Source organism: Carica papaya, chromosome 8 (assembly GCF_054855325.1).
Source record: "Carica papaya isolate Zhongbai chromosome 8, ASM5485532v1, whole genome shotgun sequence".
Lineage (NCBI taxonomy): Eukaryota > Viridiplantae > Streptophyta > Magnoliopsida > Brassicales > Caricaceae > Carica > Carica papaya.
Genome location: NC_142316.1, coordinates 19,852,736 through 19,875,085, shown reverse-complemented (window position 1 = coordinate 19,875,085; position 22,350 = coordinate 19,852,736). Strand labels below are relative to the sequence as shown.

Here is a 22,350-nt window from a genome sequence, read left to right as displayed (position 1 = left end):
GCGTAACGTCGAACGGCACATCTGAGAAAAAGAAAATGGGTGAAACACGAGAACTTCCCAGGAGGTAACCCATCATTGTACAACTTTCGCCAAAGCACACTTAACTGCGGAGTTCTGATGGGATCCGGTGCATTTGTGCTGGTGTGACCGCACCTGTTTAATTTCGCGCTGCAAATACATACACTCCTTCTCCTTTCTTCCCCCTCCCGTCATTTGTTTCCTTGTGCGTTCACACTTCACCTCTCATTCTCGTTCTAATATCGATTAAAATGTCCCTGCTTCTTGACTCACATTTGCGTATAAACCAGCGGACCCTAGTTCCAGACGTGCGTAACGTCGAACGACCCGTCTGAAAAAAAATTGGTGCGACACGAGGACTTCCCAGGATGTCACCCATCCGAGTACTAATCTCGCCCAAGCACACTTCACTGCGGAGTTCTGATGGGATCCAGTACATTAATGCTGGTATGATCGCACCTGTTTAATTTTGCGCTGCAAATACATAAACTCATTACCCTTTCTTCCCCCTCCCGTCATTTGTTTCCTTGTGCGTGCGCACTGCACCTCCCGTTCTCGTTCTAATATCAAGTAAAATGCTACAGCGCCGTGACTCATATTTGCGAATAAACCTGAGAACCATAATTCAAGTCATGCGTAACGTCGAAAGAATCATCTGAAAAAAAATGGGTGCAACACGAGGACATCACAAGAAAATGGGTGAAATATAAGGGCTTCGCAGGAGGTAACCCATGCTAGTACAACTCTCGCCCAAGCACCCTTACCTACGGAGTTCTGATAGAATCCGTTGCATTAGTGCTGGTTTGATCGCACCTGTTTCATTTCGTGCTGAAAATACATACACTCCTTCTCCTTCCCTCCCCCTCCAATCAATTGTTTCCTTGTGCGTTCACACTGCACCTCTCCTTCTCGTTCTAATATTGCCCCTGCTTCTTGACTCACAATTGCGTATAAACCAGCGGACCCCAGTTCCAGTCGAGCGTAATGTCGAACGACCAGTCTGAAAAAAAATTGGTGCGACACGAGGACCTCCCAGGAGGTCACCCATCCGAGAACTACTCTCGCCCAAGCACACTTAACTGCGGAGTTCTGATGGGATCCGGTGCATTAGTGATGGTATGATCGCACCCGTTTAATTTCGCGCTGCAAATACATAAACTCCTTCTCCTTTCTTCCCCCTCCCATCATTTATTTCCTTGTGCGTGCGCACTGCACCTCCCGTTCTCGTTCTAATATCAAGTAAAATGCTACAGCACCGTGACTCACATTTGCGAATAAACCTGAGGACCATAATACAAGTCGCGCGTAACGTCGAAAGAATCATCTGCAAAAAAATGGGTGCAACACGAGGACTTCACAAGAAAATGGGTGAAATATAAGAACTTCGCAGGAGGTAACCCATGCTAGTACTACTCTCGCCCAAACACCCTTACCTACGGACATCTGATAGAATCCGTTGCATTAGTGCTGGTATGATCGCACATGTTTCATTTCGCGCTGCAAATACATACACTCCTTCTCCTTTCTTCCCCCTCTCGTCATTTGTTTCCTTGTGCGTGCGCACTGCACCTCTCGTTCTCGTTCAAATATCAAGTAAAATGCTACGGCTCTGTGACTCACATTTGCGAATAAATCTGCGGACCATAATTAAAGTCGCGCGTAACGTCGAACGACACATCTGAAAAAAAAAAGGGTGCAACACGAGAACTTCCCAGGAGGTAACCCATCATTGTACTACTTTCGCCAAAGCACACTTAACTGCGGAGTTCTGATGGGATCCGGTGCATTTGTGCTGGTGTGACCGCACCTGTTTAATTTCGTGCTGAAAATACATACACTCCTTCTTCCCTCCCCCCCTCCCATCATTTGTTTCCTTGTGCGTTCACACTGCACATCTCATTCTCGTTCTAATATCGATTAAAATGCCCCTGATTCTTGACTCACATTTGCGTATAAACCAGCGGACCATAGTTCTAGTCGCGCGTAACGTCGAACGATCCATCTGAAAAAAAATTGTTGCGATACGACGACTTCCCAAGAGGTCATCCATCCGAGAACTACTCTCGACCATGCACACTTAACTACAGAGTTCTGATGGGATCCAATGCATTAGTGCTGGTATGACGCCACTTGCTTAATTTTGCGCTTCAAATACATACACTCCTTCTCTTTTCTTCCTCCTCCCGTCATTTGTTTCTTTGTGCGTGCGCACTGCACCTCCCGTACTCGTTCTAATATCAAGTAAAATGCCACAGCGCCGTGACTCACATTTGCGAATAAACCTGCGGACCATAAATCAAGTCGCACGTAACGTCGAAAGAATCATTTGCAAAAAGATGGGTGCAACAAGAGGACCTCCCAAGAAAATGGGTGAAATATAAGGACTTCGCAGGAGGTAACCCATCCGAGTACTACTCTCGCCCAAGCACAGTTAACTGTAGAGTTCTGATGGGATCCGGGGCTTTAGTGCTGGTATAATCGCTCCTGTTTAATTTCGCGCTGCAAAAACATACACTCCTTCTCCTTTCTTCCCCCTCCCGTCAATTGTTTTCTTGTGCGTTCACACTGCACCTCTCATTCTCGTTCTAATATCGATTAAAATGCCCCTGCTTCTTGATTCACATTTGCGTATAAACCAGCGGACCCTAGTTCCAGTTGCGCGTAACGTCGAACGACCCGTCTGAAAAAAAATTGTTGCGACACGAGGACTTTCAGGAGGTCACCCATCCGAGTACTACTCTCACCCAAGCACACTTAACTGCCGAGTTCTGATTGGATTCGGTGCATTAGTGGTGGTATGATCGCACCCGGTTAATTCCGCGCTGTAAATACATAAACTCCTTCCCCTTTCTTCCCCCTCCCATCATTTATTTCCTTGTGCGTGCGCACTGCACCTCCCGTGGTCGTTATAATATCAAGTAAAATGCCACGGTGCCGTGACTCACATTTGCGAATAAACCTGAGGACCATAATTCAAGTCGCGTGTATCGTCGAAAGAATAATCTGCAAAAAAATGGGTGCAACACGAGAACTTCCTAAGAAAATGGGTGAATTATAAGGACTTCGCAGGAGGTCACCCAACCTAGTGCTACACTCGCCCAAGCACCCTTAACTTGCAGAGTTCTGATAGAATCCGTTGCATTGGTGCTGGTATGATTGCTCATGTTTCATTCTGCACTGCAAATACATACACTTTTTCTCCCTCCATCCCCCCTCCCGTCATTTGTTTCCTTGTATGCGCACACTGCTTCTCTCATTCTCGTTCTAATATCGATTAAAATGCCCCTGCTTCTTGACTCACATTTGCGTATAAACCAGTGGACCCTAGTTCCAGTCGCGCGTAACGTCGAATGACCCGTCTGAAAAAAAAAATTAGTGCGACACGAGGACTTCCAAAGAGGTCACCCATCCGAGTACTACTCTCGCCCAAGCACACTTAACTGCGGAGTTCTGATGGGATCCGCTGTATTTGTGCTGGTATGATCGCACCTGTTTATTTTTGCGCTGCAAATACATAAACTCCTTCTCCTTTCTTCCCCCTCCCGTCATTTGTTTCCTTGTGCGTTCGCACTGCATCTCTCGTTCTCGTTTAAATATCAAGTAAAATGCCACGGCGCTGTGACTCAAATTTGCGAATAAATCTGCGGACCATAATTAAAGTCGCGCGTAACGTCGAACGGCACATCTGAAAAAAAGAAAATGGGTACAACACGGGAACTTCCCAGGAGGTAACCCATCATTGTACTACATTCGCCAAAGCACACTTAACTGCGGAGTTCTGATGGGATCCGGTGCATTTGTGCTTGTATGATCGCACCCGTTTAATTCCGCGCTGCAAATACATAAACTCCTTCTCCTTTCTTCCCCCTCCCGTCATTTGTTTCCTTGTGCGTGCGCACTGCACCTCTCGTTCTCGTTCAAATATCAAGTAAAATGCCACGGTATCGTGACTCTCATTTGCGAATAAATCTGCGGACCATAATTAAAGTCGTGCGTATCATCGAACGACACATCTGAAAAAAAGAAGATGGGTGCAACTCGAGGACTTTACAAGAAAATGGGTGAAATATAAGGACTTCGCAGGAGGTAACCCATGCTAGTACTACTCTCGCCCAAGCACCCTTACCTACGTAGTTCTGATAGAATCTGTTGTATTAGTGCTGGTATGATCGCAGCTGTTTCATTTCGTGCTGAAAATACATACACTCCTTCTCCTTTCCTCCCCCTCCCATCAATTGTTTCCTTGTGCGTTCACACTGCACCTCTCCTTCTCGTTCTAATATCGATTAAAACGCCCCTTCTTCTTGACTCACAATTGCGTATAAACCAGCGGACCCCAGTTCCAGTCATGCGTAACGTCGAACGACCCGTCTTAAAAAAAATTGGTGCGACACGAGGACTTCCCAGGAGGTCACCCATCCGAGTACTACTCTCGCCCAAACACACTTAACTGTGAAGTTCTGATGGTATCTGGTGCATTAATGCTGGTATGATCGCACCCGTTTAATTCTGCGCTGCAAATACATAAACTCATTCTCCTTTCTTCCCCCTCCCGTCATTTATTTCCTTGTGCGTGTGCACTGCACCTCCCGTGCTCGTTCTAATATCAAGTAAAATGCCACGATGCCATGACTCACATTTGCGAATAAACCTGTGGACCATAAATCAAGTCGTGCGTAACGTCGAAAGAATCATCTACAAAAAGATGGGTGCAACACGAGGACCTCCCAAGAAAATGGGTGAAATATAAGGACTTCGCAGGAGGTCACCCATCCGAGTACTTTTCTCTCCCAAGCACCCTTAACTGCGGAGTTCTGATAGAATCCGTTGCATTAGTGCTGGTATGATCCCTCATGTTTCATTCTGCACTGCAAATACATACACTCTTTCTCCTCCCAAGAGGTCACCCATCCGAGTACTACTCTCGCCCAAGCACAATTAACTGCGGAGTTCTGATGGGATCTGGGGCTTTAGTGCTGGTATGATCGTACCTGTTTAGTTTTGCGCTGCAAATACATACACTCCTTCTCTTTTCTTCCTCCTCCCGTCATTTGTTTCCTTGTTCGTGCACGCTAAACCTCCCGTTCTCGTTCTAATATCAAGTAAAATGCTACAGCGCCGTGACTCACATTTGCGAATAAACCTAAGGACCATAATTCAAGTCGCGCGTAACGTCGAAAGAATCATCTGCAAAAAAATGGGTGAAACACGAGGATTTCACAAGAAAATGGGTGAAATATAAGGACTTCGCAGGAGGTAACCCATGCTATTACTACTCTTGCCCAAGCACCCTTACCTACGGAGTTCTGATAGAATCCGTTGCATTAGTGCTGGTATGATCGCACCTGTTTCATTCTGCGCTGCAAATACATACACTTTTTCTCCTTCCCTCCCCCTCCCATCAATTGTTTCCTTGTGCGTTCACACTGCACCTCTCCTTCTCGTTCTAATATCGTTTAAAATGCCCCTGCTTCTTGACTCACATTTGCGTATAAACCAGCGGACCATAGTTTCAGTCGCGCGTAACGTCGAACGACCCGTCTGAAAAAAAATTGGTGCGACACGAGGACTTCCCAAGAGGTCACCCATCTGAGTACTACTCTCGCCCAAGCACACTTAACTGCAGAGTTCTGATGGGATCTGGTGCATTAGTGCTGGTATGATCGCACCCGTTTAATTCTGCGCTGCAAATACATAAACTCCTTCTCCTTTCTTCCCCCTCCAGTCATTTGTTTCCTTGTGCGTGCGCATTGCACCTCCCGTACTCGTTCTAATATCAAGTAAAATGCTACGGTGCCATGACTCACATTTGCGAATAAACCTGAGGACCATAATTCAAGTCGCGCGTATCGTCGAAAGAATCATCTGCAAAAAAATGGGTGCAACACCAGGACTTCCTAAGAAAATTGGTGAAATATAAGGACTTCGCAGGAGGTCACCCATCCTAGTGCTACTCTCGCCCAAGCACCCTTAACTTGCGGAGTTCTGATAGAATCCGTTGCATTGGTGCTGGTATGATGGCTCATGTTTCATTCTTCGCTGCAAATACATACACTTTTTCACCCTCCATCCCCCCTCCCGTCATTTGTTTCCTTGTGCGTGCACTCTGCATCTCTCCTTCTCGTTCTAATATCGATTAAAATGCCCCTGATTCTTGACTCACATTTGCATATAAACCAGCGGACCATAGTTCCAGTCGCGCGTAACGTCGAACGACCCATCTGAAAAAAAATTGGTGCGACACGAGGACTTCCCTGGTGGTCACCAATCCGAGAACTACTCTCGCCCAAGCACACTTAACTGTAGAGTTCTGATGGGATCCAGTGCATTAGTGCTGGTATGATCGCACCCGTTTAATTCCGCGCTGCAAATACATAAACTCCTTCTCCTTTCTTCCCCCTCCCGTCATTTGTTTCCTTGTGCGTGCGCATTGCACCTCCCGTGCTCGTTCTAATATCAATTAAAATACCACGGTGCCGTGACTCACATTTGCGAATAAACCTGCGGACCATAAATCAAGTCGCGCGTAACTTCGAAAGAATCATCTGCAAAAAGATGGGTGCAACACGAGGACCTCCCAAGAAAATGGGTGAAATATAAGGACTTCGCAGGAAGTCACCCATCCTAGTGCTACTCTCGCCCAAGCACCTTTAACTTGCGGAGTTCTGATAGAATCCGTTGCATTGGTGCTGGTATGATTGCTCATGTTTCATTCTGCGCTGCAAATACATATACTTTTTCTACCTCCATCCCCCCTCCCGTCATTTGTTCCTTATGCGTGCACTCTGCATCTCTCTTTTTCGTTCTAATATCGATTAAAATGCTCATGCTTCTTGACTCACATTTGCGTATAAACTAGTGGACCCTTGTTCCAGTCGCGCGTAACGTCGAACGACCCATCTGAAAAAAAAAATTAGTGCGACACGAGGACTTCCCAAGAGGTAACCCATCCGAGTACTACTCTCGCCCAAGCACACTTAACTGCGGAGTTCTGATGGGATCCGGTGCATTAGTGCTGGTATGATCGAACCTGTTTAATTTCGCGCTGCAAATACATAACTCCTTCTCCTTTATTCCCCCTCCCGTCATTTGTTTCCTTGTGCGTGCTCACTGCACCTCTCGTTCTCGCTCAAATATCAAGTAAAATGCCACGGCGCCGTGACTCACATTTGCGAATAAATCTGCGGACCATAATTAAGGTCGCGCGTAAGGTCGAACGACACATCTGAAAAAAAGAAAATGGGTGCAACACGAGAACTTCCAAGGAGGTAACCCATCATTGTACTACTTTTGCCAAAGCACACTTAACTGCGGAGTTCTGATGGGATCCGGTGCATTTGTGCTGGTATGACCGCACCTGTTTAATTTCATGCTGAAAATACATACACTCCTTCTTCCCTACCCCCCTCCCATCATTTGTTTCCTTGTGCGTGCGCACTGCACCTCTCCTTCTCGTTCTAATATCAAGTAAAATGCTACGGTGCCGTGACTCACATTTGCGAATAAACCTGAGGACCATAATTCAAATCGCTCGTATCGTCGAAAGAATCATCTGCAAAAAAATGGGTGCAACACGAGTACTTCATGAGAAAATGGGTGAAATATAAGGACTTCGCAGGAGGTCACCCATCCTAGTGCTACTCTCGCCCAAGCACCCTTAACTTACGGAGTTCTGATAGAATCCGTTGCATTGGTGCTGGTATGATTGCTCATGTTTCATTCTGCGCTGCAAATACATACACTATTTTTCCCTCCATCCCTCCTCCCGTCATTTGTTTCCTTGTGCCTGCACTCTGCATCTCTCCTTTTTGTTCTAATATGGATTAAAATGCCCCTGCTCCTAGTTCCAGTCGCGCGTAACGTCGAACAACCAGTCTGAAAAAAAAATTAGTGCGACACGAGAACTTCCCAGGAGGTGACCCATCCGAGTACTACTCTCGCCCAAGCTCACTTATCTGCAGAGTTCTGATGGGATCCGATGCATTAGTGCTGGTATGATCGCACCTGTTTAATTTTGCGCTGCAAATAGATAAACTCCTTCTCCTTTCTTCACCCTCCCAAGAAAATAGGTGAAATATAATGCACATCTGATGTGATCCGGTGCATTAGTGCTGGTATGATCTCACACGTTTAATTTTGCGCTGCAAATACATAAACTCCTTCTCCTTTCTTCCCCCTCCCGTCATTTGTTTCCTTGTGCGTGCGCACTACACCTCCCGTGCTCGTTCTAATATCAAGTAAAATGCTACGGTGCCATGACTCACATTTGCGAATAAACCTGAGGACCATAATTCAAGTCGCGCGTATCGTCGAAAGAATCATCTGCAAAAAAATGGGTGCAACACCAGGACTTCCTAAGAAAATTGGTGAAATATAAGGACTTCGCAGGAGGTCACCCATCCTAGTGCTACTCTCACCCAAGCACCCTTAACTTGCGAAGTTCTGATAGAATCCGTTGCACTGGTGTTGGTATGATTGCTCATGTTTCATTCTGCGCTGCAAATACATACACTTTTTCTCCCTCCATCCCCCCTCCCGTCAGTTGTTTCCTTGTGCGTGCACTCTGCATCTCTCCTTCTCGTTCTAATATCGATTAAAATGCCCCTGCTTCTTGACTCACATTTGCGTATGAACCAGGGGACCCTAGTTCCAGTCGCGCGTAACGTCGAATGACCCGTCTAAAAAAAAATTAGTGCGACACGAGGACTTCCCAGGAGGTCACCCATCCAAGTACTAATCTCGCCCAAGCACACTTAACTGCGGAGTTCTGATGGGATCCAGTGCATTCGTGCTGGTAGGAACGCACCGGTTTAATTTCGCGCTGCACCTCTCGTTCTCGTTCAAATATCAAGTAAAATGCCACGGCGCCGTGACTCACATTTGTGAATAAATCTGCGGACCATAATTAAAGTCGCGCGTAACGTCGAACGACACATCTGAAAAAAAGAAAATGGGTGCAACACGAGAACTTCCCAGGAGGTAACCCATCATTGTACTACTTTTGCCAAAGCACACTTAACTGCGGAGTTCTGATGGGATCCGGTGCATTTGTGCTGGTGTGACCGCACCTGTTTAATTTCGTGCTGAAAATACATACACTCCTTCTTCCCTCCCCCCTCCCATCATTTGTTTCCTTGTGCGTTCACACTGCACCTCTCCTTCTCGTTCTAATATCGATTAAAATGCCCTTGATTCTTGACTCACATTTGCGTAGAAACCAGCGGACCATAGTTCTAGTCACGCGTAACGTCGAACGACCCATCTGAAAAAAAATTGTTGCGATACGAGGACTTCCCAAGAGTTCACCCATCCGAGTAATACCCTCGCCCAAGCACACTTAACTGCGGAGTTCTTATGGGATCCGGAGCTTTAGTGCTAGTATGATCACATCTGTTCAATTTCACGCTGCAAATACATACACTCCTTCTCCTTTCTTCCCCCTCCCGTCATTTGTTTCCTTGTGCGTTCACACTTAACCTCTCATTCTCGTTCTAATATCGATTAAAATGCCCCTGCTTCTTGACACACATTTGCGTTTAAACCAGCGAACCCTAGTTCCAGACGTGCGTAACGTCGAACGACCCGTCTGAAAAAAAATTGGTGCGACACGAGGACTTCCGATGAGGACACCCATCCGAGTACTAATCTCGCCCAAGCACACTTAACTGCGGAGTTCTGGTGGGATCCGGTGCATTAGTGCTGTTATGATCGCACCCGTTTAATTTCGCGCTGCAAATACATAAACTCATTCTCCTTCCTTCCCCCTCCTGCCATTTGTTTCCTTGTGCGTGCGTACTGCACCTCCCGTGCTCGTTCTAATATCAAGTAAAATGCTACGGTGCCGTAACTCACATTTGGGAATAAACCTGAGGACCATAATTCAAGTCGCGCGTATCGTCGAAAGAATCATCTGCAAAAAAATTGGTGCAACACGAGGACTTCCTGAGAAAATGGGTGAAATATAAGGACTTCGCAGGAGGTCACCCATCCTAGAGCTACTCTCGCCCAAGAACCCTTAACTTGCGGAGTTCTGATAGAATCCGTTGCATTGGTGCTGGTATGATTGCTCATATTTCATTCTGCGCTGCATATACATACACTTTTTTTCCCTCCATCCCCCCTCCCGTCATTTGTATCCTTTTGCGTGCACTCTGAATCTCTCCTTCTCGTTCTAATATCGATTAAAATGCCCCTGCTTCTTGACTCAAATTTGCGTATAAACCAGTGGACCCTAGTTCCAGTCGTGCGTAACGTCGAACGACCCATCTGAAAAAAAAATTAGTGCGACACGAGGACTTTCCAGGATGTCACCCATCCGAGTACTACTCTCGCCCAAGCACACTTAACTGCGGAGTTCTGATGGGATCCGGTGCATTAGTGCTGGTATGATCGCACCTGTTTAATTTCGCGCTGCAAATACATAAACTCCTTCTTCTTTCTTCCCCCTCCCGTCATTTAGTTCCAGTCGCGCGTAACGTCGAACGACCCGTCTGAAAAAAAATTTGTGCGACACGAGGACTTCCCAGGAGGTCACCCATCCGAGTACTACTCTCGCCCAAGCGCACTTGACTGCGAAGTTCTGATGGGATCCGGAGCATTAGTGCTGGTATGATCGCACCCTTTTAATTTTGCGCTGCAAAAACATAAACACCTTCTCCTTTCTTCACCCTCCCGTCATTTGTTTCCTTGTGCGTGCGCACTGCACCTCTCGTTCTTGTTCAAATATCAAGTAAAATGCCACGGCGCCGTGACTCACATTTGCGAATAAAGCTGCGGACCATAATTAAAGTCGCGCGTAACGTCGAACGGCACATCTGAAAAAAAAAAATGGGTGTAACACGAGAACTTCCCAGGAGGTAACCCATCATTGTACTACTTTCGCCAAAGCACACTTAACTGCGGAGTTCTGATGGGATCCGGTGCATTTGTGCTGGTATGATCGCACCCGTTTAATTCCGCGCTGCAAATACATAAACTCCTTCTCCTTTCGTCCCCCTCCCGTCATTTGTTTCCTTGTGCATGCGCACTGCACCTTCCGTGCTCGTTCTAATATCAAGTAAAATGCTACGGCGCCGTGACTCACATTTGCGAATAAACCTGCGGACCATAAATCAAGTCGCGCGTAACGTCGAAAGAATCATCTGCAAAAAGATGGGTGCAACACGAGGACCTCCCAAGAAAATGGGTGAAATATAAGGACTTCGCAGGAGGTCACCCAACCGAGTACTTTTCTCGTCCAAGCACCCTTAACTGCGGAGTTCTGATAGAATCCGTTGCATTAGTGCTGGTATGATCCCTCATGTTTCATTCTGCACTGCAAATACATACACTCTTTCTCCTCCCATCCCCCCTCCCGTCATTTATTTCCTTGTGCGTGCACTCTGCATCTCTTTTTCTCGTTCTAATATCAAGTAATATGCCCCGGAACCGTGACTCACCTTTGCAAATGAATCAGCGGTTTATAATTCTATTCGCGCGTAACGTCGAACAACCCATCCGAAAAAAAATTGGTGCAACACGAGGGCTTCCCAAGTGGTCACCCATCCGAGTGCTACTCTCGCCCAAGCACACTTAACTGCAGAGTTCTGATAGAATCCGTTGCATTAGTGCTGGTATGATCGAACCTGTTTAATTTCGCGCTGCAAATACATACACTCCTTCTCCTTTCTTCCCCCTCCCGTCATTTGTTTCCTTGTGCGTTCACACTTCACCTCTCATTCTCGTTCTAATATCGATTGAAATGCCCCTGCTTCTTGACTCACATTTGCGTATAAACCAGTGGACCCTAGTTCCAAACGCGCGTAACATCAAACGACCCGTCTGAAAAAAAATTGGTGCGACACGAGGACTTCCCAGGAGGTCACCCATCCGAGTACTAATCTCGCCCAAGCACACTTCACTGCGGAGTTCTGATGGGATCCGGTGCATTAGTGCTGGTATGATCGCACCTGTTTAATTTCGCGCTGCAAATACATAAACTCATTCCCCTTTCTTCCCCCTCCCGTCATTTGTTTCCTTGTGCATGCGCACTGCACCTCTAGTTCTCGTTCAAATATCAAGTAAAATGCCACGGCGCCATGACTCACATTTGCGAATAAATCTGCGGACCATAATTAAAGTCGCGCGTAACGTCGAACGGCACATCTGAAAAAAAAAATGGGTGCAACACGAGAACTTCCCATGAGGTAACCCATCATTGTTCTACTTTCGCCAAAGCACACTTAACTGCGGAGTTCTGATGGGATACGGTGCATTTGTGCTGGTTTGACCACACCTGTTTAATTTTGTTCTGAAAATACATACACTCCTTCTTCCCTCCCCCCTCCCATCATTTGTTTCCTTGTGCGTTCACACTGCACCTCTCCTTCTCGTTCTAATATCGATTAAAATGCCCCAAATTCTTGACTCACATTTGCGTATAAACCAGCGGATCATAGTTCCAGTCGCGCGTAATGTCGAACGACCCATCTGAAAAAAAATTGTTGCGATACGAGGACTTCCCAAGAGGTCACCCATCCAGGCACTACTCTCGCCCAAGCACACTTAACTGCAGAATTCTGACGGGATCCAATGCATTAGTGCTGGTATGATGCCACTTGTTTAATTTTGCGCTTCAAATACATACACTTCTTCCCTTTTCTTCCTCCTCCCGTCATTTGTTTCCTTGTGCGTGCGCACTGCACCTCCCGTTCTCGTTCAAATATCAAGTAAAATGCCACAGCGCCGTGACTAACATTTGCGAATAAATCTGCGGACCATAATTAAAGTCGCACGTAACGTCGAACGGCACATCTGAAAAAAAAAAAATTGGTGCAACACGAGAACTTTCCAGGAGGTAACCCATCATTGTACTACTTTTGCCAAAGCACACTTAACTGTGGAGTTCTGAAGGGATCCGGTGCATTTGTGCTGGTGTGACCGCACCTGTTTAATTTCGTGCTGAAAATACATACACTCCTTCTTCCCTCCCCCCTCCCATCATTTGTTTCCTTGTGCGTTCACACTGCACCTCTTTTTCTCGTTCTAATATCGATTAAAATGCCCCTTTTTCTTGACTCACATTTGCGTATAAACCAGCGGACCATAGTTCCAGTCGCACGTAACGTCGAACGACCCATCTGAAAAAAAATTGTTGCGATACGAGGACTTCCTAAGAGGTCACCCATCCGAGCACTACTCTCGCCCAAGCACACTTAACTGCAGAGTTCTGATGGGATCCAGTGCATTAGTGCTGGCATGATGCCACTTGTTTAATTTTGCGCTTCAAATACATACACTCCTTCTCTTTTCTTCCTCCTCCCGTCATTTGTTTCCTTGTGGGTGCGCACTGCACCTCTTGTACTCGTTCTAATATCAAGTAAAATGCCACAGTGCCGTGACTCACATTTGCGAATAAACCTGCGGACCATAAATCAAGTCGCGCGTAACGTCGAAAGAATCATCTGCAAAAAGATGGGTGCACCACGAGGACCTCCCAAGAAAATGGGTGAAATATAAGGACTTCGCAGGAGGTAACCCATGCTAGTACTACTCTCGCCCAAGCACCCTTACCTACGGAGTTCTGATAGAATCCGTTGCATTAGTGCTGGTAAGATCGCACCTGTTTCATTTCTTGCTGAAAATACATACACTCATTCTCCTTCCTTCCCCCTCCCATCAATTGTTCCTTGTGCGTTCACACTGCACCTCTCCTTCTCGTTCTAATATCGATTAAAATGCCCCTCCTTCTTGACTCACATTTGCGTATAAACCAGCGGACCCTAGTTCCAGTCGCGCGTAACGTCGAACGACCTGTCTGAAAAAAAAATTGGTGCGACACGAGGACTTCCCAGGAGATCACCAATCCGAGTACTACTCTCGCCAAAGCACACTTAACTGCGGAGTTCTGATGGGATCCGGTGCATTAGTGCTGGTATGATCGCACCCGTTTAATTCCACACTGCAAATACATAAACTCCTTCTCCTTTCTTCCCCCTCCCGTCATTTGTTTCCTTGTGCGTGCGCACTGCACATCCCGTGCTCCTTCAAATATAAAGTAAAATGTTAGGGTGCCGTGACTCACATTTGCGAATAAACATGAGGACCATAATTCAAGTCGCGCGTATCGTCGAAAGAATCATCTGCAAAAAAATGGGTGGAACACAAGGACTTCCTAAGAAAATGGGTGAAATATAAGGACTTCGCATGAGGTCACCCATCCTAGTGCTACTCTCGCCCAAGCACCCTTAACTTGCGGAGTTCTGATAGAATCCGTTGCATTGGTGCTGGTATGATTGCTCATGTTTCATTCTGCGCTGCAAATACATACACGTTTTCTCCCTCCATCCCCCCTCCCGTCATTTGTTTCCTTCTGCGTGCACTCTGCATCTCTCCTTCTTGTTCTAATATCGATTAAAATGCCCCTGCTTCTTGACTCACATTTGCGTATAAACCAGTGGACCCTAGTTCCAGTCGCGCGTAACGTCGAACGACCCGTCTGAAAAAAAAATTAGTGCGACACGAGGACTTCCCAAGAGGTCACCCATCCGAGTACTACTCTCGCCCATGCACACTTGACTACGGAGTTCTGATGGGATCCGGTGCATTAGTGCTGGTATGATCGCACCTGTTTAATTTTGCGCTGCAAATACATAAACTCCTTCTCCTTTCTTGCCCCTCCCGTCATTTGTTTCCTTGTGCGTGCACACTGCACCTCTCATTCTCGTTCAAATATCAAGTAAAATGCCACGACACCGTGACTCACATTTGCGAATAAATCTCCGGACGATAATAAAAGTAGCGCGTAACGTCGTACGGCACATTTGAAAAAAAGAAAATGGGTGCACCACGAGAGCTTCCCACGAGGTAACCCATCATTGTACTACTTTCGCCAAAGAACACTTAACTGCGGAGTTCTGATGGGATCCGGTGCATTTGTGCTGGTATGGTCGCACCCGTTTAATTTTGCGCTACAAATACATAAACTCATTCCCCTTTCTTCCCCCTCCCGTCATTTGTTTCCTTGTGCGTGCGCACTGCACCTCCTGTTCTCGTTTTAATATCAAGTAAAATGCCACGGCGCCGTGACTCACATTTGCGAATAAACCTTAGGACCATAATTCAAGTCGCGCGTAACGTCGAAAGAATTCTCTGCAAAAAAATGGGTGCAACACGAGGGCTTCACAAGAAAATGGGTGAAATATAAGGACTTCGCAGGAGGTAACCCATGCTAGCACTACTCTCGCCCAAGCACCCTTACCTATGGAGTTCTGATAGAATCCGTTGTATTAGTGCTGGTATGATCCCTCATGTTTCATTCTGCACTGCAAATACATACACTCTTTCTCCTTCCATCCCCCCTCCCGTCATTTGTTTCCTTGTGCGTGCACTCTGCATATCTCTTTCTCGTTCTAATATCAAGTAATATGCCCCGGCACCGTGACTCACCTTTGTAAATGAACCAGCGATTTATAATTCCATTCACGCGAAACGTCGAACAACCCATCCGAAAAAAAATTGGTGCAACACGAGGGCTTCCCAAGTGGTCACCCATCCGAGTACTACTCTCGCCCAAGCACACTTAACTACGGAGTTCTAATGGGATCCGGAGCTTTAGTGCTGGTATGATCAGACCTGTTTAATTTCATGCTGCAAATACATACACTCCTTCTCCTTTTTTCCCCCTCCCGTCATTTGTTTCCTTGTGCGTTCACACTTCACCTCTCATTCTCATTCTAATATCGATTAAAATGCCCCTGCTTCTTGACTCAGATTTGCGTATAAACCAGCGGACCCTAGTTCCAGACGTGCGTAACATCGAACGACCCGTCTGAAAAAAAATTGGTGCGACACGAGGACTTCCCAGGAGGTCAACCATCCGAGTACTAATCTCGCCAAGCACACTTAACTACGGAGTTCTGAAGGGATCCGGGGCTTTAGTGCTGGTATGATCCCTCCAGTTTAGTTTCGCGCTGCAAATACATACACTCCTTCTCTTTTCTTCCCCCTCCCGTCATTTGTTTCTTTGTGCGTGCACTCTGCATCTCTCTTTCTCATTCTAATATCGATTAAAATGCCCCTTCTTCTTGACTCACATTTGCGTATAAACCAGTGGACCCTAGTTCCAGTCGCGCGTAACGTCGAACGACCCGTCTGAAAAAATAATTAGTGCGACACGAGGACTTCCCAAGAGGTCTCTAATCCGAGTACTACTCTCGCCCAAGCACACTTAACTGCGGAGTTCTGATGGGATCCGGTGCATTAGTGATGGTATGATCGCACCTGTTTAATTTCGCGCTGCAAATACATAAACTCCTTCTCCTTTCTTCCCCCTCCCGTCATTTGTTTCCTTGTGCGTGCGCACTGCACCTCTCGTTCTCGTTCAAATATCAAGTAAAATGCCACGGCGCCGTGACTCACATTTGCGAATCAATCTACGGACCATAATTAAAGTCGCGCGTAACGTAGAACGACACATCTGAAAAAAAGAAAATGGTTGCAACACGAGAACTTCCCATGAGGTAACCCATCATTGTACTACTTTCGCCAAAGCACACTTAACTGCGGAGTTCTGATGGGATCCGGTGCATTTGTGCTGGTGTGACCGTACCTGTTTAATTTCGTGCTGAAAATACATACACTCCTTCTTCCCTCCCCCCTCCCATCATTTGTTTCCTTGTGCGTTCACACTGCACCTCTCCTTCTCGTTCTAATATCGATTAAAATGCCCTTGATTCTTGACTCACATTTGCGTATAAACCAGCGGACCATAGTTCCAGTAGCGCGTAACGTCGAACGACATATCCGAAAAAAAATTGTTGCGATACGAGGACTTCCCAAGAGGTCACGCATCCGAGTACTACTCTCGCCCAAGCACACTAAACTGCAGAGTTCTGATGGGATCGAGTGCATTAGTGCTGGTATGATGCCACTTGTTTAATTTTGCGCTTCAAATACATAAACTCCTTCTCTTTTCTTCCTCCTCCCGTCATTTGTTTCTTTTTGTGTGCGCACTGCACCTCCCGTTCTCGTTCTAATATCAAGTAAAATGCCACGGTGCCGTGACTCACATTTACGAATAAACATGCGGACCATAAATCAATTCGCGCGTAACGTCGAAAGAATCATCTGGAAAAAGATGGGTGCAACACGAGGACCTCCCAAGAAAATGGGTGAAATATAAGGACTTCGCAGGAGGTCACCCATCCGAGTACTTTTCTCGCCCAAGCACCCTTAACTGCGGAGTTCTGATAGAATCCGTTGCATTAGTGCTGGTATGATCCCTCATGTATCATTCTGCACTGCAAATACATACACTCTGTCTCCTTCCATCCCCCCTCCCGTCATTTGTTTCCTTGTGCGTGCACTCTGCATCTCTCTTTCTCGTTCTAATATCAAGTAATATGCCCCGGCACCGTGACTCACCTTTGCAAATGAACCAGCGGTTTATAATTCCATTCGCGCGTAACGTCGAACAACCCATCCGAAAAAAAATTGGTGCAACACGAGGGCTTCCCAAGTGGTCACCCATCCGAGTACTACTCTCGCCCAAGCACACTTAACTGCGGAGTTCTGATGGGATCCAGAGCTTTAGTGCTGGTATGATCGCACCTGTTTAATTTTACGCTTCAAATACATACACTCCTTCTCCTTTCTTCCCCCTCCCGTCATTTGTTTCCTTGTGCGTTCACACTTCACCTCTTATTCTCGTTCTAATATCGATTAAAATGCCCCTGCTTCTTGACTCACATTTGCGTATAAACCAGCGGACCCTAGTTCCGAGACGCGAAACGTCGAACGACCCGTCTGAAAAAAAATTGGTGCGACACGAGGATTTCACAAGAAAATGGGTGAAATATAAGGATTTCGCAGGAGGTAACCCATGCTAGTACTACTCTCGCCCAAGCACCCTTACCTACGGAGTTCTGATAGAATCCGTTGCATTAGTGCTGGTATGATTGCACCTGTTTTATTTCGTGCAAAAAATACAAACACTCCTTCTCCTTCCCTCCCCCTCCCATCAATGGTTTCCTTGTGCGTTCACACTGCACCTCTCCTTCTCGTTCTAATATCGATTAAAATGCCCTGCTTTTTGACTCACATTTGCGTATAAACAAGCGGACCCTAGTTCCAGTCGCGCGTAACGTTTAACGACCCGTCTGAAAAAAAATTTTTGCGACACGAGGACTTCCAAGGAGGTCACCCATCCGAGTACTAATCTCGCCCAAGCACACTTAACTGCGGAGTTCTGATGGGATCTGGTGCATTAATGCTGGTATGATCGCATCCGTTTAATTACGCGCTGCAAATATATAAACTCCTTCTCCTTTCTTCCCCCTCCCGTCATTTGTTTCCTTGTGCGTGCGCACTGCACCTCTCGTGCTCGTTCTAATATCAAGTAAAATGCTACGGTGCCCAAGCACCCTTACCTACGGAGCGTTTTACTTGATATTAGAACGAGAACGGGAGGTGCAGTGCGCACGCACAAGGAAACAAATGACGGGAGGGGGAAGAAAGGAGAAGGAGTTTATATATTTGCAGCGCGTAATTAAACGGATGCGATCATACCAGCACTAATGCACCAGATCCCATCAGAACTCCGCAGTTAAGTATGCTTGGGCGAGATTAGTACTCGGATGGGTGACCTCCTTGGAAGTCCTCGTGTCGCAAAATTTTTTTTTCAGACGGGTCGTTAAACGTTACGCGCGTCTGGAACTAGGGTCCGCTTGTTTATACGCAAATGTGAGTCAAGAAGCAGGGGCATTTTAATCGATATTAGAACGAGAAGGAGAGGTGCAGTGTGAACGCACAAGAAAACCATTGATGGGAGGGGGAAGAAATGAGAAGGAGTGTATGTATTTGCAGCACGAAATTAAACAGGTGCGATCATACCAGCACTAAAGCTCCGGATCCCATCAGAACTCCGCAGTTAAGTGTGGTTGGGCGAGAGTAGTACTCGGATGGGTCAGCACTTGAGAAGCCCTCGTGTTGCACCTATTTTTTTTTCGGATGGGTTGTTCGAAGTTACGCGCGAATGGAATTATAAAGCGCTGGTTCATTTGCAAAGGTGAGTCACGGTGCCGGGGCATATTACTTTATATTAGAATGAGAAAGAGAGATGCAGAGTGCACGCACAAGGAAACAAATGAAGGGAGGGGGGATGGAGGGAGAAAAAGTGTATGTATTTGCAGCGCAGAACGAAACATGAGCTATCATACCAGCACCAATGCAACGGGTTCTATCAGAACTCCGCAAGTTAAGAGTTCTTGGGCGAGAGTAGCACTAGGATGGGTGACCTCCTGCGAAGTCCTTATATTTCACCCATTTTCTTAGGAAGTCCTCGTGTTGCACCCATTTTTTTGTAGATGATTCTTTCGACGATACGCGTGACTTGAATTATGGTCCTCAGGTTTATTCGCAAATGTGAGTCACGGCACCGTAGTATTTTACTTGATATTAGAACGAGCACGGGAGGTGCAGTGCGCACGCACAAGGAAACAAATGACGGGATGGGGAAGAAAGGAGAAGGAGTTTATGTATTTGCAGCGCGAAATTAAACGGGTGCGATCATACCAGTACTAATGCACTAGATCTCATCAGAACTCAACAGTTAAGTGTGCTTGGGCGAGAATAGCACCCGGATGGGTGACCTCCTGGGAAGTCCTCGTGTCGCACCAATTTTTTTTCAGACTTGTCATTCGACGTTATGCGCGACTGGAACTAGGGTCTGCTGCTTTATACGCAAATGTGAGTCAAGAATCAGGGGCATTTTAATCGATATTAGAACGAGAAGGAGAGGTGCAGTATGAACGCACAAGGAAACAAATGATGGGAGGGGGGGAGGGAAGAAGGAGTGTATGTATTTTCAGCACGAAATTAAACAGGTGCGGTCACACCAGCACAAATGCACCGGATCCCATCAGAACTCCGCAGTTAAGTGTGCTTTGGCGAAAGTAGTACAATGATGGGTTACCTAATGGGAAGTTCTCGTGTTGCACCCTTTTTCTTTTTTTCAGATGTGCCGCTCAAAGTTACGCGCGACTTTAATTACGGTCCGCAGATTTATTCGCAAATGTGAGCCACGGCGCCGTGGCATTTTACTTGATATTTGAACGAGAACGAGAGGTGCAGTGCGCACGCACAAGGAAACAAATGACGGGAGGGGGAAGAAAGGAGAAGGAGTGTATGTATTTGCAGCGCGAAATGAAACAGGTACGATCATACCAGCATTAATGCAACGGATTCTATCAGAACTCCGTAGGTAAGGGTGCTTGGGCGAGAGTAGTACTAGCATGGGTTACCTCCTGCGAAGTCCTTATATTTCACCCATTTTCTTGTGAAGTCCTCGTGTTGCACCCATTTTTTTGCAGATGATTCTTTCGACGTTACGCGCGACTTGAATTATGGTCCTTAGGTTTATTCGCAAATGTGAGTCACGGCGCTGTAGCATTTTACTTGATATTAGAACGAGAACGGGAGGTGAAGTGCGCACGCACAAGGAAACAGATGACGGGAGGGGGAAGAAAGGGGAATGAGTTTATGTATTTGCAGTGCAAAATTAAAGAGGTGCGATCATACCAGCACTAATGCACCGGATCCCATCAGAACTCCGCAGTGAAGTGTGCTTGGGCGAGATTAGTACTCGGATGGGTGACCTCTTGGGAAGTCTTCGTGTCGCACCAATTTTTTTTCAGACGGGTCGTTCGACGTTACGCGCGTCTGGAACTAGGGTCCGCTGGTTTATACGCAAATGTGAGTCAAGAAGCAGGGGCATTTTAATCGATATTAGAACGAGAATGAGAGGTGAAGTTTGAACGCACAAGGAAACAAATGATGGGAGGGGGGAAGGGAAGAAGGAGTGTATGTATTTTCAGCACGAAATTAAACAGGTGCGGTCACACCAGCACAAATGCACCGGATCCCATCAGAACTCCGCAGTTAAGTGTGCTTTGGCGAAAGTAGTACAATGATGGGTTACCTCCTGGAAAGTTCTCGTGTTGCACCCATTTTCTTTTTTTCAGATGTGCCATTCGACGTTACGCGCGACTTTAATTATGGTCCGCAGATTTATTCGCAAATGTGAGTCACGGCGCCGTGACATTTTACTTGATATTTGAGCGGGAACGAAAGGTGCAGTGCGCACGCACAAGGAAACAAATGACGGGAGGGGGAAGAAAGGAGAAGGAGTTTATGTATTTGCAGTGCGAAATTAAACAGGTGCAATCATACCAGCACTAATGCACCGGATCCCATCAGAACTCCGCAGTTAAGTGTGCTTGGGCGAGAGTAGTACTCGGACGGGTTACCTCTTGGGAAGTCCTCGTGTCGCACTAATTTTTTTTTCAGACGGGTCGTTCGACGTTACTCGCGACTGGAACAAGGGTCCACTGGTTTATACGCAAATGTGAGTCAAGAAGCAGGGGCATTTTAATCGATATTAGAACGAGAAAGAGAGATGCATAGTGCACGCATAAGGAAACAAATGACGGGAGGGGGGATGGAGGGAGAAAAAGTATATGTATTTGCAGCGTAGAATGAAACATGAGCAATCATACCAGCACCAATGCAACGGATTCTATCAGAACTCTGCAAGTTAAAGGTGCTTGGGCGAGAGTAGCACTAGGATGGGTGACTTCCTGCGAAGTCCTTATATTTCACCCATTTTCTTAGGAAGTCCTCGTGTTGCACCCATTTTTTTGCAGATGATTCTTTCGACTATACGCGCGACTTGGATTATGGTCCTCAGGTTTATTCGCAAATGTGAGTCATGGCACCGTAGTATTTTATTTGACATTAGAACGAGCACGGGAGGTGCAGTGCGCACGCACAAGGAAACAAATGACGGGAGGGGGAAGAATGGAGAAGGAGTTTATGTATTTGCAGCGTGGAATTAGACGGGTGCGATCATACCAGCTCTAATGCACCGGATCCCATCAGAACTCCGCAGTTAAGTGTGCTTGGGCGAGAGTAGTACTCGGATGGATGATCTCCTGGGAAGTCCTCGTGTCGCACTAATTTTTTTTCAGACAGGTTGTTCGACGTTACGCGCGACTGGAACTAGGGTCCACTGGTTTATACGCAAATGTGAGTCAAGAAGCAGGGGCATTTTAATCGATATTAGAACGAGAAGGAGAGGTGCAGTGTGAACGCATAAGGAAACAATTGATGGGAAGGGGAGGGAAGGAGAAGGAGTGTATCTAATTTCAGCACAAAATGAAACAGATGCGATCATACCAATACTAATGCACCGGATCCCATTAGAACTCCGTAGTTAAGTGTGCTTGGGCGAGAGTAGTACTCGGATGGGTGACCTCTTGGGAAGTCCTCGTGTCACACCAATTTTTTTTCAGACGG

General features: G+C 46.5%; 6 non-coding genes and 38 pseudogenes across 6 annotated transcripts; 9 read left to right on the top strand and 35 right to left on the bottom strand.

Moving 5' to 3' along the window:
* Window positions 1-36: 36 nt before the first annotated feature.
* LOC148250256 (5S ribosomal RNA) lies at window positions 37-155 on the bottom strand (annotated as a pseudogene).
* A 205-nt stretch (window positions 156-360) lies between these two features.
* LOC148250255 (5S ribosomal RNA) lies at window positions 361-479 on the bottom strand (annotated as a pseudogene).
* Window positions 480-1,029: 550 nt separating this feature from the next.
* LOC148250254 (5S ribosomal RNA) lies at window positions 1,030-1,148 on the bottom strand (annotated as a pseudogene).
* A 560-nt stretch (window positions 1,149-1,708) lies between these two features.
* LOC148250253 (5S ribosomal RNA) lies at window positions 1,709-1,827 on the bottom strand (annotated as a pseudogene).
* An 882-nt stretch (window positions 1,828-2,709) lies between these two features.
* Window positions 2,710-2,827, bottom strand: LOC148250252 (5S ribosomal RNA; annotated as a pseudogene).
* Window positions 2,828-3,390: 563 nt separating this feature from the next.
* LOC148250251 (5S ribosomal RNA) lies at window positions 3,391-3,509 on the bottom strand. Its single transcript, XR_015815093.1, has one exon. It is a non-coding gene; the product is annotated as a 5S ribosomal RNA (ribosomal RNA).
* A 209-nt stretch (window positions 3,510-3,718) lies between these two features.
* Window positions 3,719-3,837, bottom strand: LOC148250250 (5S ribosomal RNA; annotated as a pseudogene).
* A 563-nt stretch (window positions 3,838-4,400) lies between these two features.
* On the bottom strand, window positions 4,401-4,519 carry LOC148250249 (5S ribosomal RNA; annotated as a pseudogene).
* Window positions 4,520-4,754: 235 nt separating this feature from the next.
* Window positions 4,755-4,873, bottom strand: LOC148250248 (5S ribosomal RNA; annotated as a pseudogene).
* A 697-nt stretch (window positions 4,874-5,570) lies between these two features.
* Window positions 5,571-5,689, bottom strand: LOC148250247 (5S ribosomal RNA). Its single transcript, XR_015815874.1, has one exon. It is a non-coding gene; the product is annotated as a 5S ribosomal RNA (ribosomal RNA).
* Window positions 5,690-6,250: 561 nt separating this feature from the next.
* LOC148250246 (5S ribosomal RNA) lies at window positions 6,251-6,369 on the bottom strand (annotated as a pseudogene).
* Window positions 6,370-6,931: 562 nt separating this feature from the next.
* Window positions 6,932-7,050, bottom strand: LOC148250245 (5S ribosomal RNA; annotated as a pseudogene).
* A 208-nt stretch (window positions 7,051-7,258) lies between these two features.
* On the bottom strand, window positions 7,259-7,377 carry LOC148250244 (5S ribosomal RNA; annotated as a pseudogene).
* Window positions 7,378-7,905: 528 nt separating this feature from the next.
* Window positions 7,906-8,024, bottom strand: LOC148250243 (5S ribosomal RNA; annotated as a pseudogene).
* Window positions 8,025-8,707: 683 nt separating this feature from the next.
* Window positions 8,708-8,826, bottom strand: LOC148250242 (5S ribosomal RNA; annotated as a pseudogene).
* Window positions 8,827-8,969: 143 nt separating this feature from the next.
* On the bottom strand, window positions 8,970-9,088 carry LOC148250241 (5S ribosomal RNA; annotated as a pseudogene).
* A 203-nt stretch (window positions 9,089-9,291) lies between these two features.
* On the bottom strand, window positions 9,292-9,410 carry LOC148250240 (5S ribosomal RNA; annotated as a pseudogene).
* A 205-nt stretch (window positions 9,411-9,615) lies between these two features.
* Window positions 9,616-9,734, bottom strand: LOC148250239 (5S ribosomal RNA; annotated as a pseudogene).
* Window positions 9,735-10,296: 562 nt separating this feature from the next.
* LOC148250238 (5S ribosomal RNA) lies at window positions 10,297-10,415 on the bottom strand (annotated as a pseudogene).
* A 104-nt stretch (window positions 10,416-10,519) lies between these two features.
* LOC148250237 (5S ribosomal RNA) lies at window positions 10,520-10,638 on the bottom strand (annotated as a pseudogene).
* Window positions 10,639-10,846: 208 nt separating this feature from the next.
* Window positions 10,847-10,965, bottom strand: LOC148250236 (5S ribosomal RNA; annotated as a pseudogene).
* Window positions 10,966-11,525: 560 nt separating this feature from the next.
* Window positions 11,526-11,644, bottom strand: LOC148250235 (5S ribosomal RNA; annotated as a pseudogene).
* A 205-nt stretch (window positions 11,645-11,849) lies between these two features.
* LOC148250234 (5S ribosomal RNA) lies at window positions 11,850-11,968 on the bottom strand. Its single transcript, XR_015815926.1, has one exon. It is a non-coding gene; the product is annotated as a 5S ribosomal RNA (ribosomal RNA).
* Window positions 11,969-12,175: 207 nt separating this feature from the next.
* On the bottom strand, window positions 12,176-12,294 carry LOC148250233 (5S ribosomal RNA; annotated as a pseudogene).
* A 531-nt stretch (window positions 12,295-12,825) lies between these two features.
* On the bottom strand, window positions 12,826-12,944 carry LOC148250232 (5S ribosomal RNA; annotated as a pseudogene).
* A 203-nt stretch (window positions 12,945-13,147) lies between these two features.
* Window positions 13,148-13,265, bottom strand: LOC148250231 (5S ribosomal RNA; annotated as a pseudogene).
* Window positions 13,266-13,825: 560 nt separating this feature from the next.
* On the bottom strand, window positions 13,826-13,944 carry LOC148250230 (5S ribosomal RNA; annotated as a pseudogene).
* Window positions 13,945-14,506: 562 nt separating this feature from the next.
* LOC148250229 (5S ribosomal RNA) lies at window positions 14,507-14,625 on the bottom strand. Its single transcript, XR_015814729.1, has one exon. It is a non-coding gene; the product is annotated as a 5S ribosomal RNA (ribosomal RNA).
* A 209-nt stretch (window positions 14,626-14,834) lies between these two features.
* On the bottom strand, window positions 14,835-14,953 carry LOC148250228 (5S ribosomal RNA; annotated as a pseudogene).
* Window positions 14,954-15,513: 560 nt separating this feature from the next.
* On the bottom strand, window positions 15,514-15,632 carry LOC148250227 (5S ribosomal RNA; annotated as a pseudogene).
* A 205-nt stretch (window positions 15,633-15,837) lies between these two features.
* LOC148250226 (5S ribosomal RNA) lies at window positions 15,838-15,955 on the bottom strand (annotated as a pseudogene).
* A 206-nt stretch (window positions 15,956-16,161) lies between these two features.
* LOC148250225 (5S ribosomal RNA) lies at window positions 16,162-16,280 on the bottom strand (annotated as a pseudogene).
* Window positions 16,281-16,489: 209 nt separating this feature from the next.
* Window positions 16,490-16,608, bottom strand: LOC148250224 (5S ribosomal RNA; annotated as a pseudogene).
* An 882-nt stretch (window positions 16,609-17,490) lies between these two features.
* Window positions 17,491-17,609, bottom strand: LOC148250223 (5S ribosomal RNA). The gene has a single exon (XR_015814919.1). It is a non-coding gene; the product is annotated as a 5S ribosomal RNA (ribosomal RNA).
* A 557-nt stretch (window positions 17,610-18,166) lies between these two features.
* LOC148250222 (5S ribosomal RNA) lies at window positions 18,167-18,285 on the bottom strand (annotated as a pseudogene).
* A 265-nt stretch (window positions 18,286-18,550) lies between these two features.
* LOC148250221 (5S ribosomal RNA) lies at window positions 18,551-18,669 on the top strand (annotated as a pseudogene).
* A 205-nt stretch (window positions 18,670-18,874) lies between these two features.
* On the top strand, window positions 18,875-18,993 carry LOC148250220 (5S ribosomal RNA; annotated as a pseudogene).
* Window positions 18,994-19,555: 562 nt separating this feature from the next.
* Window positions 19,556-19,674, top strand: LOC148250219 (5S ribosomal RNA; annotated as a pseudogene).
* A 204-nt stretch (window positions 19,675-19,878) lies between these two features.
* LOC148250218 (5S ribosomal RNA) lies at window positions 19,879-19,997 on the top strand (annotated as a pseudogene).
* A 563-nt stretch (window positions 19,998-20,560) lies between these two features.
* LOC148250217 (5S ribosomal RNA) lies at window positions 20,561-20,679 on the top strand. The gene has a single exon (XR_015814809.1). It is a non-coding gene; the product is annotated as a 5S ribosomal RNA (ribosomal RNA).
* A 204-nt stretch (window positions 20,680-20,883) lies between these two features.
* Window positions 20,884-21,002, top strand: LOC148250216 (5S ribosomal RNA; annotated as a pseudogene).
* Window positions 21,003-21,211: 209 nt separating this feature from the next.
* On the top strand, window positions 21,212-21,330 carry LOC148250215 (5S ribosomal RNA; annotated as a pseudogene).
* A 562-nt stretch (window positions 21,331-21,892) lies between these two features.
* LOC148250214 (5S ribosomal RNA) lies at window positions 21,893-22,011 on the top strand (annotated as a pseudogene).
* A 205-nt stretch (window positions 22,012-22,216) lies between these two features.
* On the top strand, window positions 22,217-22,335 carry LOC148250213 (5S ribosomal RNA; annotated as a pseudogene).
* Window positions 22,336-22,350: the final 15 nt, after the last annotated feature.